Raw genomic sequence first — 20,934 nt, forward strand, 5'->3', positions numbered from 1 at the left:
AAAAAGTAAGTTAGTAAAATGGCAAGCTGAGGGAGGGACAAGTCTACCTCTAACTGATTTCAATAAACTTTGAATATGCCACTTATCAGTACTTCAGCAAAATGCTCAATCTTTTAAAAGAACTATCTGCCTGGTAAAATAATGATGATGATGCTCTTGGTGAGCATCAATGAGAAACTGTGAAGATACAAAAGCCCTCAGTGATGCAGTGCTGGTCTGGCAGAACAATGGAAAGGTTGAAATGCTGGTAGCTGGTTCATCTGTCTGTCACCACAGACGACAGGTTTGCATACTACCTAGACTAACCTTAGATACAGAGCTTTTTGTTCTCTAATGGAATTTCAACTTTGTCATCCCAGTTACAAACCAGCATCATACAGAAATGCAGCACTGCTGATGAACAGAAGCTTGGATAAGCACCTGTAACTTTTCTGTATCAGCAGAGTGTAAGACTCAATCAACCTCTACAGGAGAGCAACAGCATCGCTTTAACATGTGTCCACCTAAGATTCCACACAACCTTACATTATAAAAATCAGCAAATTTTTCTAAACATGGTATTTTTTTCTGAACCAAAACCTTCACAAGTCTCAGCTTCAATGTAGTTTCCCCAAACACAGCAAGCATTTTCATTTGTGAGACAAGAATGATTTTTATTTATTCACTGGAAAGGACTGTAGTTAAATACCGATATCAGCAACAATGACTTAAACAGAATAAGGGATAATGGCTTCCAGCTGAAGGTGAGCCAATTTAGATTAAGGAAGAAGTTTTTATAGTATTGGTGATGAGACAGTGGCACAAGTTGCCCAGAGAGGTGGTACAGGCCCCATCCTTGGAAGCATTCAAGGTCAGGTTGGAAAGGGCTCTGAGCAACCTGATCTACTTGAAGATATTCCTGCTGATTGCAGAGGAGTTGGAATGGATGACCTTTAAACGTCCATTCCAACCCAAACTATTCTGAGTCTGTGAAATTCTCATTACTGTTTTAATACTGTGATATTTAACTTCTGCATAGGTTTTAGAAACCTAAGTTGTCATCAACTTGTGTATGTAAAGCACAAAAATCTTGGGAAATCTAAAGTTTGTACTCTGGGATCATAACCAAACTTTAAAGGTGAGCAAAAAAACCCCATCACTGTATTTCCTTTACTTAATTTATATAAAGGCTGCATAAGTATTACAGCACTTCATGCACCCACCACTCTAAAACACTAAAGAAGCCAAACAGATTAGTGACTGCAATACTTGAAACTGCTTCCACCAACAATTACCAAACTACAGTTTGACTTGATCCTATTTTCACAACTTTGAAGGCAGAAAATTTTGGACCTCAAATCAGTAGACTCGGGACTGGGCCTTTAGAGAAAGAGCAAAACTGTATTAATGTTTGGTCTCACAAAAGTTATCATGAACTCAGTTGTGCTGAACTGTCAAATATAATCAATGGGCACATCGAAATGAACAAGAAACAGACAAGAAAACAGAAACTCGTGAATTTCAGACATAGTTCCATCACCATAGTTTATATCTGGAGTCTAAAACATTTCAAAATCTAGTCCCACACAGTCATTGTGAGACACTGGCAGTCATTGTGACAGAAGCAAAGACAGGACACAGCATTCTCTCAGTCTGTAAAATGGGAACAAAAAACATTCCTGACCAAATGGAGAGGACTCTTCTCCCATATTCAAAGCCCTAAGATTGTGATAAATTAAGCAGCATTATTCTTCTTACATTTTTCAGATTAGGATCATTTAAAAATTAAATGCATACCGTTTAGACCTCATGAATCACATTGGAATAATGTCCTGTCTGCTCCAATTAACATCAACACCAATTCTCTAAATTTCCTATCTCATTGGAAAGAAGGAAGTATACATCTACCTGTTCCAAAGCCATTACTGCAGAGCAGAACATTGCACAGCTCCGTATGTGACTACAGGCACACGTGTGAGCAACCAGGTAATTTCTTCAGTTTTCAAAACTACCATTTTAACTATGATGCCACATCAAATGAGTAATAGACTTCCTTTGCCACAGTTTTCCTCAGATGACACTGCTTTTATAGAACTCTGAATACACTTCAATGGCTTTTTTACACATAAGCCATCAATACAATATGTTCATTTACTTCCACATCTGACTACTTGAAGTGTTGAGAGTAGTAATTTGCATTCCCACATTCTTAAAAGCTGCTTTTAATAAGAATTTTCTCGTTTGCTATTTATACACATCATTTAAATACTTAAAATTTGGCAACTGAAAGGAACTGTTCTCTTTAAAATAAAGGATTTTTATTTCAGTATTTGAAATATAATTGTCTTGGGATTTTATTTAGTTTTGATTGAGGTTTTTTTAAAAATCAGATATTCAGAGAAAAATTCTACTGGATATGTGTTATTCAGAAAACTTGGAACCATTCTTTGAAACAAAACTGTGATTAAAAAAGGAACAAAAAAAGGCATACCAAAAACAACAATAAAAAACACACAAGACTGAGAGAGGTTCCTAAAATCCCCAGCAGTTTAGAGATTTGAGTTCTTAAAACAAAGAAGCAAGCCAAAATCCCCAAGACACACAGTTACACTAAAACTACAGTATCAACTTCTGATGAATTTATGTTATCAATATGATATCTATGGGGATAGCAGGCTATTAAGAAGATTGCATTTTGCTGTGAAAAAGTGTTTTGAGATTAATCCACAGCATTAAGGGTCATGCATAAAATAAGCTTTGAAAAGAAACTATGGACAAGGAAGAAGGAAAGCTGTTGGGGCTGTATCTCACCTTCTGGTGTATAGCTCTTCCCCTACTACAGTTTATCTTGCTCTTTGTGATTCACAAAGTGCTCACTACAACACCAGCAACTCCATACTTCAAATATCAAACTGCTTTACATTAAGCTTCACAATTAACAGGTAAAATCCAGGCACTAGGAGGGGTGGGGGTTTGTTACTGCAAAACCATTTGGAGACACAGAAGATGTCTGAGATGCTTGCCCCACCACACGGACAGTTGGTATTTATTTCCATAGTCAGTGTATCTGACTCGTTAATTACCAGGGAAGCATCAGCACAATCAAGATGGGTATCTACAATCTTTGAATATTGGGAAAACAATCAATAAAAGACTATCACTAAGATAGTTAGTTACTACACAGCCTAAAGAGGTAGCATATATTTAATCCAAATAAAGGGGAAGGTGGGCAGCTCTTGGCATTGATTTCAGTATAAGAACACGTAAAGCCCAGATCTGCTAAGGTAAACGTGTTTCCACTCAGCACGGTAAGAGCATACAGTTCATGCTACAGAGGCAGGTTCCTCACTATGTACCACAATCATATCCACAGCCGCTCTGAGCACACACCGAGCTTAAACCGTCAGTCACGAGCTGCAGCCGTGAGGTGTTTTAGAGAAAAAACAGCTGGAAGCAGCAGGGCAGCGTAACGCCTGCATGTACACACGCCTTGACTAAAGGAGATTACCAGATCCCACAACCGGTGGCAGAAGAATACACCAAGCACACGTTTAGCAGATTAAGCCTGCGGAGCGGTCAGACATCAGGCTGCTCCATCCTCCAGCTGGGAGCAGCGCGGTCCCGCTGCCCCGGCGGAGCCACCTCACCCTACGCGCACCGAGATGCGGCTTTTCATGCGAGCGGCCCCGCAACGCCAGCGCGGAGCCGGAGCCCGGCCCCCGGCAGCGCCCCGCCTTTCGCCGCACCCCGCGGAGAGCCGCGCACCGCGCCGCGCCCCGCTCCGCCTCGGGCACGGGGAGCCGCTGCCGCCCGGGGCGATGGCACCGCGCTCAGAGCGCCGCTCCGCGCCCACACACCGCGCCCGGCAACCGCGGGAGAAGGAGCCCTGCTGTAGGCGTGCGGGGCGCCGGGCTCAGCCCCGAGCGCGGCATCGCTGCCGGGAGCCCGCTCCCGCAGCCGCGCGGTGCCCTCACGAACCGCCCCGGAGCCCGGCAGCCGCCCGCCGGCACCGCGTCCGCACAGCGCACACGGAGCCGCACGTACACACCCAGTGCCATCCAAAAACCCCTCCGGGAGCGCCCGGCGGCTCCCGCTCCGGCGGGGCAAGGCATCCCCGGCGGCGCCCGGCGCTACCCTCGCCGCCCCGGCTCGGACGCCGCTGCCCCCCGCGAAACGCGAAGTTCGGGCGCCCGCGGCGCCGCTCCCGCCTCCCCGGCAAACTTACCGAGCGCGGCCACCGGCTGAACTTTCAGCAGCGCCCCGGCTCAGCCCCGCCGACGGCTTCGCCCATCGCCTCTAGGTGCGGTGCCCGCGCCCCGCTCCCCGGCGGCTGCGGCGCGGGCCAATATAAATCCACATCGCCGCTGCCGGCGGCTCCCCCGCAGCCCGCCCTGGCCCCTCCGCCCCGCCGGGGGGACGCGCCGGCTGCCGCTGCTCGCCCCGCAGCTGCCCGCACCAGGCGCTGGGAGCCGAGGCGTGAAGGGACGCGGGGCCGGCGCGGCGCAGCCCCGCCGCTGCTGCCGCCGCCGCTGCTCTCCGGCGGGTGTAGTGTCAGCGGCGCCGCTCGCTCTCAGGGTGGGATTTTTCTTTTTTTTCTCTCTTTTTTTTTTTCCCCTTTTCGGCTCCTCCGCTGTTAATGAGCATGCCCGGGAGAGCTGCGCAGGCGCCTTGCCCGCCGCCGCGCCTCGAGCCGCCTCGCGCCGACCTCGGCGGGCGAGGGCTGAGGGGGCGCGAGCGGCGCCGGGGCTGCCCCGCGGCGGGCGGGGGGAGGGAATGAGGGGGCGCGGGCCGGGGGAGGGACCGGGCGGCGGCGGCGGCTGAGGCGGCCCCGCCCGCGGCCGTGCAGGATTCGGGCAGAGTTCGGCAAGTCTGCGGGCAGGTGAGGCGGCTGCGCTCGCCTCGGCGAGGGATGCTGCCCCGGCTCCCCGCTCGTCCCGGGCCTCTGCCTTGGGATGTAGCGCAGAACACCTAAATAACTTACCTTGCTCGGGAAATCAGACCGATAGTGGAATCAAGGCGTGGGAGAGGGACGCTGATTTAAACAAGGTGCTTCAGCAGCCTTCCTTTCGCTATGTGAGTTTATTAAAGTGGTGATCTCCGGTGGCCACCTCAATTAACAGTCCCCGGTCTTAGCAGAGGGGAACTTCAGCTGGTGACGATCTCTATAATTTCATCATTTCTACACGGTTTATACCCAAGAAGGCATACAAGGTGTAAAGGTTATTACCACCTGCTCTTTTCATAACAGCTAATTCTGCAGCAGCACTTATTCGTAGAAATTTTATTGTGCTGAAGAAATGCAAGGAACTGGAAAAGGTGTGCCTGTAAGGCTGGACCTGGCTCATCAGTCTGCCTCCATCCTGGTCTATGTTCATATGGATACTGCATACACATATCTGTCAATTCCTAAAAATCACTGAGGTTATTTACATCATTTAGCTTGTGCATTCAGTCCCAGGAAAACATTGTGAAAAAAGCGTGCAATTCACTATGGCGTTTACTTCTTTGTAAGTTCTGTAAGTCTTTCGTAAGTTTCTGCATGGACCACCCAAAGTGGAGTCCTTTTGTTTACTCTGTGCTGTGCCCCTGAACGTACTTCATTCAGACAGTTAATTTATGGTGCTTATATAAGTATTTGGATAAATTAACATCTTCAAGGTACCTATGTAATATCTTGGAATGCATAAATAAAAAATAATAAATTAGGTAAAATCATCTGTTATTCAATACATTACTTTCATAGGAAGCCCAGAAAAGCCAGAAGTAACCAAATCTATTTCTCATTAATCTTGAAGCTATTCAACAATATTCATCGTTAACTATTTCTAGAAGTTAATTATTTTAAGCCAAAACAGTCCTCTCAAATTTCTGTGATTTAGTCCTGATAGGTGTAGTAAAGATCAGCAGTATAGATCAGTCTGAGTTCTTCTGAGCCTAAAGTAAAATGTAAATTTCCTTCCCAGTGGACATGTTTGTTTTGGTTTCTTCTCTCTCTGGACAGACTTTAACATTTGTCATTCATTAACACAAAAATTAGATAACATGGATATAACTCAAAACCAAAGAAAGAAAAAGGTCTTGAATGAAGTCACCATGTTAGTCACAGAAACATAAACCAAGACAGCTGACTCATCTGGATTCCAGGTTTTAAGATAGTACCAAAGTCAAGTAAATATTGTCTGTGGGCAGACAAGGAACACAAATTAATAATAATTCTTCTTCTTGGAATCCTATAGAATTGCCTGTTGTAGTCATTAACGTACAGTAGTCAGAAAAAGATGGTAGCCTCATCAAGGGAAAGCATAAAAAGATAACCACTGGAGGTGGGTGTTCAGTTCTACCTCTGTCTCTTCAGCCTCTGCTGAGGAAAATGAAATAACATGGCTCAACTCAGCAGTGGAAAATTGTTCCCAGGTATCGAGTGTCTGATGTATGTATATATATATATATATATATATATATATATATATATGATAATTTCAGATACCCATGGATGTTCCCTAATGAGTTAGGGAAACTCAAAAGATCTGCTTGGAAAACCATGCAGATACTATGTATTATTCCATGAAAAAGATGCAGAAGAAAGTGTGAAATTTTGGGTGTTACATGCAAGTTCCAACAGAAATAGGAGCAGATCCCAGTGGGCATCCTGTGGGATAGTAAGAGTGGGACAATAAGAGTTCAGGGGAAATGCTCCAGTGGAAGGAACAGATACAGATAGAGAGCTTTCCAAGGATCAGGATGAATATTTTTATACCTGGAAACAAGAGTCCTTAAGCACATCAAACCTAAATGCATTTAGAAAAAAGAATTCTGACCCTCAGATTTCACAGCCAAGCCTGCTAAACTAGTTAAAAAGAAAACAACAAGTAAATATTTCTAGAAATACTGGTGCTAACTGGAATTTTCCTACACAGGTAGGTTCATATAGCATTACAGCTCTCTGCAGTGGAGATTTTCTCTGTAAGTAGCAGGGGTGGTATCTCGAGTGCACAGGTGCAGCACTCATCATTGCAGACTGATGCTGAGGACTGGCTTGACACCTTTGGCTCACTCAAGTTCAGATGAGCCTCCTGAGTGAGTCATTGTCTCTACCTGCTGAGATATGCTGAAGCACTGGTTTTAAATTTTCTCCTGGGGGAATAAAGATCATTGACTGCATTGCAACAATCTGGGTTGAGACCTGAGACACAGCTGCTGGTCTCACAGCTGAAGAGGAACTTTTCAACCCACCTGGGGTAGGATTATCACCATTCACCAAAGTTCTGTCAGTCTGTGCTTCTGAGAATGGTGCTGAAAGTTCCTCGTCATGCCTCTGTTGTTTCAATCAGATGAATTCCTCAAAAACTTCTCTGAAATTGTGTGGAATTTTTCCAGTTTATACTAGACTGCTTTCCTGATGACTGTGAGACATAAGACACATCCCTAAATAGTTGAAGTGGTTGTTTGATTTGCCATTTGTAGAAATAACTCCTTCTTACAGTTAGCAGGCTTCAAAACACTGATGCAAGAGGTCAGCCAGATCCCAGTGCTAACACACAAAATACAAGGTGCAACTCCATAGAATCATGGAGCAGTTTTTGTTGGAAGTGACCTTTAAAGACCATTTCATTCCAACCCTCTGCCATGTGCAGGGTCACCTGGCACTAGACCAGGTTATTGAGAGCTCCATCCGGTCTGACCTTGAACACTCCAGGGATGGGGCATTCACAGCCCCCTGGGCAAGCTGTGCCAGTGCCTCACCACCCTCACAGCAAAGAAGGTCCTCCTAATACCTCATTAGGTACCTACCTTTAGGCAGCTTGAAGCCATTCCCCCTGTCCTGTCACTCCATGTCCTTGTAAGAAGTTTCTATTACAGCTCTCTTATTGCCCTGTAAGGTACTGGAAAGACTTCGTTTCTTTCTGTCTTTTCAACAGAAAAAACCTATTTCAGAAAGGTGACGGAATATTTACAGTGAGTCCCCTAATACTGCTAGTAAACTACTCAAATATAAAGGGCATTGAGATCCCAGCTGTCTGACAGAAGGGACTGAGTAGCACTAATAACAGTGCCCTCCCCCTTTTGGAACAGGGAGAAAAATTACAAGGACATTAGAGACATTGTCAACCTCTAAAAGGACACTGTTGAGGGAGAGCCTGTGGTGTACATCAACATGGGATCCCGACCATACCACACAAGGTTGCATTTTTTTAAAAAACCCAGGTTTATACTTGATAAAACTAATGAGATTGATCCTTCATGCAGAGTTTGCACAGTGGGTTTGGAAAATGTCAATTTTTTTAAATGATACCTTACATCAGTCTGACAGAAGTGCATGAGGCGTGGATGTAAAATATGATCAAAACAGAAGTCTAACTGTCCCCAATGCAAATTCTCTGTAATGATGCACTAACTGAAGGGTAAAAGAGAATCAGGATAATTTTTTTAACACTTATCAGCATACCATGCCATTATATGTTTTTCTAGTTATGTGTGTACTGAAAATTGATACATTGCACTAAAGTGAGGTACAGACACACAGTCTTGCACTTAGTCTGGGAACATTCAAATTTTTAAAGATGAGAAAAGTGAAAGTGAGCTGTGAAACACCAATCAGAAGTTTTTAATTTTGTGGACCAGAAGAAGGGGCCAGAAAGTAGGCACAGTTGCTATTCTGTTTCATTCTCAGATGGAAGACCTGACTTTTGTGAAGCTAGGTTAAATACACCAAGGTGTAGAAAACTGACTATGAAATTGCTCTCCCATAGTATTACCAGTTCTTGAACAGGTTTTGTCCCAGAATTTCTGCAAGATACTGTACTTCATATAGTAGAACTAAAAGAGAAGTAACTGCAATTTCTGATGGGATATTTCTTTCCAGAAACTGTACTCCCAGAACCAAGTGGATAGAGAGAAGTGAATTTTTTTAAAAAAAGAAATGAAAACTGATGTATTTTCATAGTCAAGTTGGTAGAAAAAATGTACCAGAAATAGATTTGTTTACAGAACAGCTTCTACCGTGCAAAAGACTGAAGGAAGCAGCACTGCCTTGTAGGATGTTTACAGGCTATGAAAGAGGAATCCAAACATGACACTGACTCTCTCTCAAGGCTCTCCATCTCTACATGACACCGGTCTCCTTTGTTCCCTTTTTAAATTTTCAAAGAAAAGAATAGGTTTTACAGTGTCATGTCTCACATTCAGAAAGAACTCCTGTAAATAACTGCAAACATTCTCACAAAATTCACCTCTAAGCTATCTTGTTGCAAGATGCCTACTGAAAAAATCTGGCAGTAGTTGGGCTGTTCATGTGCTGCGGCTGCTCATGAATTGACCAAAAATGCAAGCGAGTTTCCTGATAAATTCTCATGTACTTGGATATATCGATTATTCTAAACTTACAGTAGCAAAAATTATGCATAATTCTGACAAATATGGCTCCTTCGTTAGCTTGCTGTGGGGAGCAGAGGAAGCGCTGCGGTGCGGATGCCTGGGGAGGCGCGTTCCGGGCTGATTTTCCCGTCCCACGAACACAAGGTGGTGCTGATGCTCCTGGCACCGGGGCTGATTCGCCACTTCCCAGGAAGCCTGGCTTGGGTGGTGGCCGCCGGTGTGTACCTGCGGTACCAGCTACTTCATTTGCCTTCAGTTAATTATAAGAAATATTAATGTTTAAAGTTACACTCTTGGGTTTTCTTTTTTTGATAAACTGGGAGAAAAAAAAAATCAATTTCCAACTGACACAGAGAACTTTTTTCTTCATTATTTTGGTTTGAACTACAGAACCCTCCAAATAGACCAGTTGGATCTCCCAGCTTCCCTCCAAGACCCAAATAAAAATGAATTCTAGGTCATGAATAAAAAGGCAAAAATATGTAAGAGTATCCATATATTTTCAGATCTTAAGAAAAAAATGAGAAAACCCATAAATTCACATGAAAGCAACATGCAAAATGTATAAATAAGTGTACGGCCAGGTAGTTGAAAGGAGCTGGAGTTATGAAAAGATTAGTTTAAATGCTTTGCTGCCTTTTGAAGGAACTTCTTTGGTACTGCAGAAAGCTGTACCTAAACAAGAAGATTTGAGAAACCTTTTACTAAGAAAGATGACTATTAAAAAACATTGCTGAAAAAGATTCAATTGAAATGTGTACTCTGGAATATGAATGCATGCTAAAAGAGGTTTGAGTTTATCCACTTGCCCATTAGGGTGGAACTAAGGTAAAGCACTTCTGAAGAGAGATTAAGCTTCCATAAAGCAGGGATCGTTTCTTTCCCAAATGAAATAATAAACTTCTCATTGCATTGAAAGCTGACACTGGAGAAGATAAGGAACATAAAAAACAAAGGCATGTTTAATAGAGTATTTTGGATACATTGTTTCATCAGTCTCATGGTTACCTTCCAGTTTATTATATAAATAGGAAATCCTAATCAGGATCTGTTTTCAGATATATTTTATAAAGACATAAAGTCCCTTCTTCCATATTTCTCTTTTAGGTTCATCTGATAAATACATATTATCATGTTAGGGAGAACTCACAGTTCAGTGCAATATTTTTTGAGGCAAGTGAACATACTTTAGGAAGGATAATCTACCCAGCCTTTTCCTGTTCCCTTATATTACATAATAATCCCCTGTGTTCCTGCTGCTTTTCTTCTTTCTTGTATTTCTGCTGATCTCTGTTGCTTATGTATTTACTTTTCCCTTAGGAGAGTATACAAAAACAAGACCTAAATATCTTAATCTCTTCAGCTTAATTAGACATGAAAGTAACTCTGGCCTCATTAAGAAATGTCCTGAAGCAACAGGTAGAATGGAATAAGATGAGTTTGAAATCTGATCCTGAGTTCAGCTTGTCAGACAGTCCTAGTTATTAAAGAAGCCTGGGAAATAGCTACTGTAGAGAAAAACTAAATGCTTAGTATAAGTCTCAGTGGAAGAGATGACTAATTAGAGATAATTATACACAGATTTCTTGCATTAAAAGTGCTTTAAAACATAAACATTCAAATTTTACTTAGATTCCCAAGTGCTTCCTAGGAGGCAAGCTTGCAAAAAATGTCTTTTAAATTATGTCAAATGCTTTTAAACCAAATGGTTTTTAAGAGGCATCACACTGACAATTGTGATGCCTTGAATTTTCTTGTTCATCTTCACTTTTGTAAGAAACTGCAATAAAATTTATGGCCTAGGCTAGTATCCGAATTGTCCCTTAACAAAGGTGACTGAGAGTCATGCTGGACTAATTTTCTACTGTTCTCTAGCAACTTCAAATATTGTACCCAAAATTCACTTGATAGGAAGACATCGAATTGTCTTCAGAACTGAGGCTGAAACTGTCAGAAAATCAATAAGTGACATAAAAAAGGATGTTGTGCTAAAAAATACATTATCTATGAGATAAAACCAAGCAAACAAAATCAGAAAAGAAATTGAACCCAAATGAAACAAACCAAATGACCCAAAGCTTAGGATACAATTCATTAGCAAATTTCTGGAATACTTATTGAAAATTACAAAGGTTGGTGTAGAAGACTGTCAGGTATCTTCATCCCTTAGCATCACTTACACTGGAGCAAATAGAGAATTTCAAATTTTTACAAGGGAGCTCTTTTTTTTTCAGCTTTGTATTTGTTAGCAAAATCTCTCAAATTGCTCCCACAAAAACTGCGCATTGAAACTGATGGATATGGGGTTGTTTTTTGGGTAGTAAATCAAGACGTATTTCACACAAACTCTTCTGAGGCTTGCATCATTATCATGCAGGTGTTCAGGAAAATCTATATATACTTCTTTATTCAAGATTCATTGAGAAGGTTTTTAATCTTTTAAAATATTGTCAATTCATATGGTTCCTTTTGGAAAAACAGGAATATACAGCAATCAACCATTTCATCCATCCACATAGATACCTGTCAGATTCCTTATCTTCTGTTGATGTCAGAAGAACATATAATGCCTTTATTAACAGCCTGAAGAGTGGGCAAGAGTGCAAATTTGTGAATAATATCAAGTGGAGAGGGGTGGTCCCTGCACAGCCCAGGGCTCACAGGACCCTCAGGAAGTTCACTCAGGGCCAGACCAAGTCCTGCAGGTGAGTGCTGAGGAGTCAGGAGCCTGTACAGTGCACAGGTGAGGCAGGACAGCAGGAGCACCTGGGAGTCCTGAGGAACAAACTGAACAAGAATAAGCAAAATATCCCTGAAAGACAGCAGGCCAGGCTGCATGCAGCAGGTGGGGAAGCCATGCTGTGCCTCTCTGCAGGATGTCTGAGTCCACACCTGACAGATGGGTTAGAGCTCCCCTAGTACGAGGCAGACAGCAACTTTCTGGAGTGAGTTCAGCAGGATGGGACAGGAAAAAAGGCAACAGGCACACATGAGAAATTACAGCTAGATATTATGAGAAATGTTTTCACCATGGAAATACTAGAACATGTTGCCTGGAGGGGTCTTATCTTTGGGAATATTCAAACTTGAAAGGTCCAGGCTCCCAGTGGGAGTAAGATCAAAAATTTCTTGAGATCCCTTCCAGCTTATTTTTTAGTTCTGTGATTGATCACTTTTTTCATTACACCAAAAGAAAACAGGATAAAAATACTTTCATATAAAGCATTCACAATCACTCTATTTATAACAAACTATTCATTTTAATTTATTCAACCCAATTGTTCCAATGAGATAATACTCCTGAATAGCCACAAAAAACACAAACATTTTTCCAGCACTTCAAGTGAGGTGTCATCATTGTCCTTCCAGCCCTTACTGTCTTCTAGTTATGGTCATTGCTATCAGCATATATTGAAAGAGATTATTGATTCTGAGTGGGTAAAGAGTTAGATTATGCAGCTGGTCATAACAAATAGTGAGTGTTTAATCACTGTGAAAAGTTTTAAAAGGAGCCATTCTTAAAGTATAAAAATCTCAGGTTTTATAACTAGAATTGGTTCTTCACTACTAACCATGTCAACAGTTTGAAGTAATTCTCACTGTTTATCTTTTTTTCACTTGCTTACCATCAGAACATACTGTCAGTGGTGATGGGGATAGAGAGTCAAGGAAAGCAGAGTGTGGACACCCATGATCATACAAAATACACTGCAATGAAAATAAGCACTGCAGGTGGCTATAAAAGTGTCAGGAAAAGGCAATGAATTTGCAAGATTTGTCTTGCCAGTAAAAAGTGAAATAAGTAGAATATTGTGGTCACATTTGTTCTATAACTGGATTTTTTTTTAAGCAGAAAAGAATCTTTTTAGAAACAGTCTTAAGTCAAAATGGAATTGGACAGGAATTATTTATCAGACAGACAGTAATAATCTGTAACTGGAGGCTGTCTGAGTCTTACAGTGCTATAGCAAGCACACAGACAATTATAGAAATATCCTGATAATTATTAATGGAATTTGAGCATGCCAGTTGCAGAAGGCTGGATCCCTCATTCTGTAGCACATTTTTAACTAAAAGTTATGGTATGAAAATGTTAGTATTCAAGGCTGCTTGCTCGTCCCTGCTAATTTACATTTATATTCTTAATGTCTAGATTGAGCCTAGGGAAATTTAAAACTCTATTTCATTAATCCTAACTTTAACAGAAATCCCAATATGCAGAGATGTTCCTAGATTGCAGGGCTAGTTAGATGAGAAGGCAGAAGCTGGGTGGTTATGATAGTTAAATATGTATTGTCAGTTTTGACTTTTGAAATCCTTATAGACATCAACCTACTGTTCTAAAGATATGAAGTAACAGAACAATTAATTAAAATATCTTTAAAACAAGCATTTTGAGTTTACAGATATGTTTGAAACTGCTCCAGCACAACGACATTGTGTTTGATTTTTCAGAAGTTCCTGTGAAGAGTTAGATAATTTGATCTCTCCTCTCTTCACCTTCTGAATGGATGGCAAATTACAAATCCATGTGCAGCCATTTTAAGAGTCCAGCCTGGGTCGTGTTCTGGCAGGCTTTTGTGAAGTGCAGCAGTTTTCAATGCTAATGCAGCATTAATGGGCACCCATTTACTGGCTTTCATCAGCTCTGAGTAGAAGGTTCTGATGCTACTTCTTTAAAAATAACCCATTTAGAGATCTGGGTGGAGAAATCTTGATGACCTGCAGAGATCTTTGCATAGATGTATATATTTGTGTATATATGTGTGTGTATACACAAATATATAGATATAGATGTACACACGCTCCTGCTTGGGCAACTGTGGGCTCAGGAGGAATAAGACTTGATAATTTTGTTACACAGTAATTTAATGCCTTAGGTCTGCCTGCAATTTCTTCTAGGTGCATTACTCCACACCTGAAGTTCTGAGCTGCCTCAACCCTTTGGAAGCTCTGTAATCCACATTCATAAAAAAAAAAAAAAAAGGCAAAAAATAAGAAAAAAAAGGGCATATTTTCTTTAAGTGACCACAAAATTCTGTTCATATCCATCTTGCACAGGTAAAACTGCATCAGTATGAGACAGTAGAGAATCAGATGGAGAATAAATAAATTAAAAGTGATTATGAAATATGCATGGGGCATTTATGAAAAACCATATTTTCTGCAAGGTAATCTCTTATGGAATTTATAGTACAGTATATCACCAAAGAGAGAAACTGGAGAAAAGGTTAATAGCTGGACTAATTAGAAATCCAGATATATATAATTCAGCCTCCTAAACAGCATCACACCCTTGCACTTTAAATAAGAACCTATATAGGAAATACTCTTTTGGAACCTATTGGTCTTTTCTGTAATATTTATTAGCTAACTAGCATTCAATTCATTATTTATAAGTTATTGACACCCATCTCATTTGTTTGATATCTAATTTTTATCAGTAGTACTTTGTAGACAAGCAAGTACTTCAGGAAAGCAGAATGCACTATAAATCTGCAATAGCCTTTGGGAAAATGTATTGAGTATGTAAACCTGACTCAATAACACATGGGGATATAGGACAGTAAGTTAAACTTACAGTTTTGCTATACTTGAAAGAAATTTTAATGTTTCTTTTATTCATCCTAAGTGAAATCTTTAATTTGAACTTCCACTGTGCAGCAATGGATCAGAAACAGAATCATTCTCATGGGAATGAGAACAAAAGCACCAGAGAATTCCTTCATGCTTCTTTTACCTAAGGCTTCTTTAAGTTGTTTGTGTATTGGATGGAAAGAGGAGAATCAGTTTCAAACAATCTAACGTAATATTTGGTATAAAAATCAATGACTGGATGAAAAGTCTGTTTATAAATGAGAGAATTATGTGCAGTTCAGTTGTTTGCAAACTGATCAGCCCACATATATGTTTAGATTTATATATATATACACACAGACATAATAGGGAGCCTTAACTTGATATGGAAATATTATTACATATCCTGTGGCCTACTGATGGGATGTACACATAGTATAGCAGCTCCCAGAGCTTTGAATTTTAGAATTTGGAAAAATAGGGCCTTAAGCCTATATAGTATTTAAAAGAAACTAGTATCTGGCTGTGGAAATGCATAGGAAAGGTTTCTGGTGTGAAAATAAATGAGATACGTCGATCTTAGTAGAAAAATGTAGAAATACTATGTATGAATCATGAGTAGAAATAATAATGAAATATAGGCAGAGTTGAAAGATAAATGGAAAAGTGCAGTAATACTTCTTAAAGCTGTGCTTTGCCATGCAACATAGCTAAATAGTATTTATCTCACCAAATTTTTACAGCTGAAGATAATATTTTGCAGATTTAAATGCATTATTTATTTTCCCCCTTTCAAAGATCTTGCATTACTATAAATGCCACAATTCTCAGTTGTTTGATAATTTTACATATTTGTCACAAAAAGGTAATTTTTTTTTTCAGAGAGCTCATCAGAAGTAATTATTCTTTTGCTGGATAACCTATCAAATACAGAAAGAGCTTCTGTTCCATAAAACTCTCAGTGGTCATGGAGAGCAAAGAATTACAGACATTTATTTTTTCTCAAAACTAATAAAAGTGACAACTAGCCAAGCCTCTCAGTAACTGCAACTAAATGTGATGGCTTTCAGACTTTTGGATTCACTGCTGACATTCTTCCTGAATCCCATTCCCTCATCCTTGCTGGAGATAAAAAGCAGGAGGAGCAGAACTGATGGAATGCAAACTGCAAGGGTCAAAGGAGTTACTGCAGCCAGTGGTGCTGGAATCAATCTTGGCTGAGGGGAAATAGGAAGAAGTCTGACCTTCCTTACAGCTCCTGCTTCCTCACTGGCTGATGATGTGGGAGTAATGCAAAAAATAAGTAAAGACTCTTATGGCACTGTTTCAGAGTCACTGACTTAGGAATCAAGCACTAAGTTAGATCTACACAAATTATTAGGTCCTGCTCCCAGTTTGGCAGCTGGACCATATTCCAGACCTTGGTTTTTCTTCTGTTTGAACAGCACTGACACAAAGAACATTAGTCTCTATTAATGAAAAGTATGTCATGGGAATGTGAAAAATCCCCATTGTTATTGTGTGGAAGAACAGAAGAGAAAAATGTAATAACTTTACATAACTTTTGATATTTAGCTGCATGAAGACAGGTACATAATGCTTACTGCACAAATTCTTTTGCACCAATATACTATTCTTTTTAAAAGAAATTGTTAGTAATCTATGTTCAAGAAATTTAAATTTTTACTTTCAGATGTGACCCAAAAAACCCTTTTGAAAGCCCACCACAAACAAAACCAGACTTCTGCTCCAGTTGATAATCTCACACAGGCCTCCTATAAACACAAGCATTAAATCTTTATCTCATTACCTCTTTCCTTGTTAGACGCTAAATGATACTTCTTCCCATTGTAAGAGGAATGAAGAGTATGCATTTTCTGAGCTGCTGAAGCTTGTTATTGAAATGAAGCTTTATGACACTGCTGTTTTCCATACTTGGACCCAGTCTATTGGATTTGTTTGGCTGCATCCAGAAATAAGAAGGGCAAATGTCAATGCATTTTGAAAAGTAAAAGCAAGGAACAGGTTGTTAAATGGGCTGAGTTAAGCAATCTCCTAGAAAAGACAGCTACTAATAAAAGTAGTATTGCTTGTCCTAATGTGCTCCTGTGTCTGGGACAGCACAGTCCACACTCAACAATGTCATTTCCTTTTACATTTGATACCTTTGCATCTTTGTGGTTTTCAGTAAGATTAATTCCTTAAAAAGGCTGGATGGCAAGGAACATCTCAACCCCTTCACCCATCCTTACATAAAAGAATGTATATTTCAGTGTTTATGAAGTGGTGAGAAAGTGCTGCTTCTATTTTCCAAAGAATTCTTGTCAATTTTCCTTTCCACATGTTATAAACCATATTGATGTGAATGCCTTCTGAAGTTACTCAGTCAAAAAAGTAATTCATTTCAGTAGAATGATTTCTGAGGCACATCACTGCCCTGTAGACTTTCATCATATTCCTTTCTTCACTTGAAAAATGAGTACATTTCTAAACTGTAATTTTAAATATTGAATAAGGCTACTGATATCAATAAGTTTGATTATTCAAGACATGAGCTTACAAAGTGTTGAACACTATTATTATCAAGTACAAAGCAAGAGTGTGCAGCCTTTTCAATGTAGCTGCACCACTTTGGAGGATTGAACCCTAAAGAAAGAGAATTACAAGAAATTAATGTAGAGAGACGGAAGCCAAGATCTAGCCCTTTAGATTATTTAGATATCTTAATTTAGAAATATATACCTAATTTATATTAAAAATTCATTCAAGCAATGATCAATAATTTTTATCATTTTAGCCATGTATCACATCTATTTCATAGTATTCATATTCCCTTGGATCAAGGTGTTGGCAGCTCTGGATATTTAACACTTCATTAACACACAGCATTAGCGTGTAATAACAGGCTACACTGACAACAATATGCACTTTGCAATTTGACAATATTCATTTAGAATTAGTAACAGAGGCTGAGCTAGGAAGCGATTCTGTTATAAATGGGATGGCAGAGAAAACCAGATTTTTTTGTACTTTACTACTAACAATGTACAGATGTCAGGGAGCTTCTGTGTTACCTTCATATTTTCACACACTGCTATGGAAGTAGGAGACAAAGGAAATTAGACATATGACAACCGTAGTTGCCTCTGCAGTTTGTCTGTATTTTACTGTGGTAATTCTAGGGGAAAAGTTTAGCCCTGTATCCCGTCAGTTTTCCAGTCAAGTTTCTTTCTTAGAAGTCAGATGAAATTCTGATAAAGAACGGGCACATATTTATCTTTCTGCTGTATAGGTATCATCTTGGAGCATTAATGTTTTAACTAAAAAATGTCTTTTTTTTTGAGCAGTTTGATAAATAGCAAATGCACTTGTTTTGAATTAGGATTCCTGTTCTGTAAATGGTTTTCAGCATACTTAATATGTGCTTTGATTCTTACAGCTCTTTATCTGCTCCTTTATTTCAGTAGAGTTTTCTTTAAGGAGTACACACTGTGGATGTTTTGCCCAGGGTGTTCTGATTCATCTGATTCTACTGTGCTTTCCTATTCAGTTGTCACAATTTCAAAATTTATTTTCTTTTCATCAAGAGCTTTCTCTTTCCATGAGGTATAATTTTATTTACTTTTCCCTTTTCTTTTGCCCTTTCTGGTTCTTTTTGATACCTCAGTTAAAGGAAGCAGCACTTTATTTAATGCTGTTGTCAACCATGGCTGAATATATTACTACAGTGTAAATTATTCTGCTTTCATGAAACACTAGAGGAATTGTAATCATACAAATTCTGTAAAGTCAATGGAATAACTTGATTGAATGACAGAAAACAATATCCTCTCATTTCACTAACCTAGAACCTACAAATTTGATGGCAACATATCCACAAGCACTGAGCCTTGTTTGCAGATGAGTAGATAAAGGCCAGTAGAGAGCAGGTAAATCTCAGAAAACCTCATCTTCTATTGTTTGCTTGGGCTGGTTTATGCTTTAGGGGAGTTCCTTCAATTTGTGTATCTGGGAAAGTAAGACAATGAAAAATGGTTCCTTAAGTAACACTGGGGCATTTTATATCTTGCCACTGTGATTCCAGATTACTCTACTTTACTGTAATTTTTTTAAAATGTTGCCTGTTTATCAGGGTCAAAATTAAGTTAAGATCAACATAAAAACTCATAATCTAGTCAGAGATGTCAAGTAAGAAAATGACATAATTTATCGATTTTATAATACCAATGTTTTGAATTATATCACAAATTTTATCTTCCCTTAAGGGACACGGTATAGAAGGAAATACTTTGTAATTAAAAATGTTAAGATAGCATCTGGATGTGACTGTTACTAAGGCTTTTACTTTGGAAGGAGATTGCACAACTGCAAATGAAGGTCTATGTTTTGAGAGGAGATTATACCAACATCTTTAAATCATGGATTTTCATTCTCTGAGTTTCTGTATTTTGTCTAGAATTCTGGCCTTTGTCTTGCTCTTCAGCTATGAATTAACTGTAAAAGAATTCATCAAAAATTGCAACTGATACAAGCCCTAAAATAAAATTCAGTTCAATTTCTTCAGTTTTTGTTGGTCTGACTGGGAGAAACACAGCAGGAAAATTATTTTTGTCACTGAAATAGGTACAGGAAGCAGTATCACTGAGTAAGCAAACATCAAATTTGTAATGACCTGGATACGCTCCTAGGTTGATAAACGGTGCATAATAAATTGTACAGCTCACCAAAACAGTGGTGGCTTTTTAAGTGAAATTCTTGCATGTATCAAAGTTTTCCTTTAGCTTTTGAACAAAGGTTTGCCTTGCAGTCTTCAGTCCTCTTGAAAAATAATGCTGATCTGCAGTATCCTCAGAACAGATGTGTTTAACCCGTGTCTCACTCGTGCTGTGAGTAGTTCTACTGCCACCAAAGAGCTTCAGTAGCTCTGTCAAGTGCTCTGCTAATCTGAGTCATATTTACTCCATATTTTCAAAGGGTTGCTCTGATATGACAGACAAAAGAAAAAGCAAAATAAGCAAGGAGAGGTTTATAATGGCAGCTATCTGTTGGAAAGTATGGGCTGTTTTATTCTTTAATGTTCTACAGACATTAATCTGCTTATTCCAGGATTTCCCACTATTCTCTGAGAGCCATTGAAAGAAGATGTCTTTACAATACAAGTTATTAAAATCTATTTCCATGTGGCTCTCAATAGTGTGTGTGTTTAGGTATTTAGTCTACATCAGAATAGGAAATCAGTATGAAAAAGAAGGAGTCTCCTCCTTCCTAAGGGTGAACGTTGTTTCTCATCTTTGATCGTGAGAACATGTTTCAGTTTATGGTTGGGAGACAGGCTCATTTTCTTCTAGTACTGATAGCAGCTATCCATCTCTGCTCTGGGAGCCACACATCCGCACCTTCAGACAGAATGTTCTGTCAATTGGTTAAGGCAGCTGTGATGGAAATTTTTATCCAGAGGACATTTCAAATACAGAACAGCAGCCCCATGCTGACATCAGACATAAGTGCAGCTGAAGCCATGCAGCTGGCAGGAGCAGTGTGCCTCCCCTCTACCTCCAGTAACAACATCCTGTCCATAAAAGCTGCTTCTCAGGGGTGAAATGGACTGCCTTCACATTCTTTTCTACTCTGTGGTAGACAAATAACTGACTATTAAATTAAATAGTTTAGACTGTACCATGTAAAGAAAATGATTAAGTCTTGGTGCTGGTCTTCAGCTGTAGTCAAATAAACACAATTTTCACTGCACATGCCCCATCTGGCCACAGCCAATTGTATCACAGCAATGCTTAGTGATGAATATATCCACATCACTAATACCATAGTAACTACTATTAAGAGAAGGTTTCATTAGCAGCTCTGAGAAGGAGGCAAAGATATAGAAGGAGACAGAAAGAAACTTTATCCAGTTTTCAAAATAATGACACTTGAAGGTCAGGGCATGGTAGCACTGAGAAAACTCCAATGCCATGTCTGCTCCTCAAGCCAGCAGATCTTTTGGTG

The 20,934-nt window shown here is 39.9% G+C and overlaps 1 protein-coding gene across 1 annotated transcript in view; it reads right to left on the minus strand.

The window, feature by feature from the left end:
• Positions 1–4,310, minus strand: part of TENM1 (teneurin transmembrane protein 1) — a 306,681-nt gene extending 302,371 nt beyond the window's left edge. Inside the window, exon 1 of the mRNA XM_059482796.1 lies at positions 4,205–4,310. The gene's annotated coding sequence lies outside the window, so the exon portion shown is untranslated. The remainder of the gene's footprint in view (positions 1–4,204) is intronic.
• Positions 4,311–20,934: the final 16,624 nt, after the last annotated feature.

The sequence above is a fragment of the Ammospiza nelsoni genome, chromosome 15 (genome assembly GCF_027579445.1).
Source record: "Ammospiza nelsoni isolate bAmmNel1 chromosome 15, bAmmNel1.pri, whole genome shotgun sequence".
NCBI classification, from domain to species: domain Eukaryota; kingdom Metazoa; phylum Chordata; class Aves; order Passeriformes; family Passerellidae; genus Ammospiza; species Ammospiza nelsoni.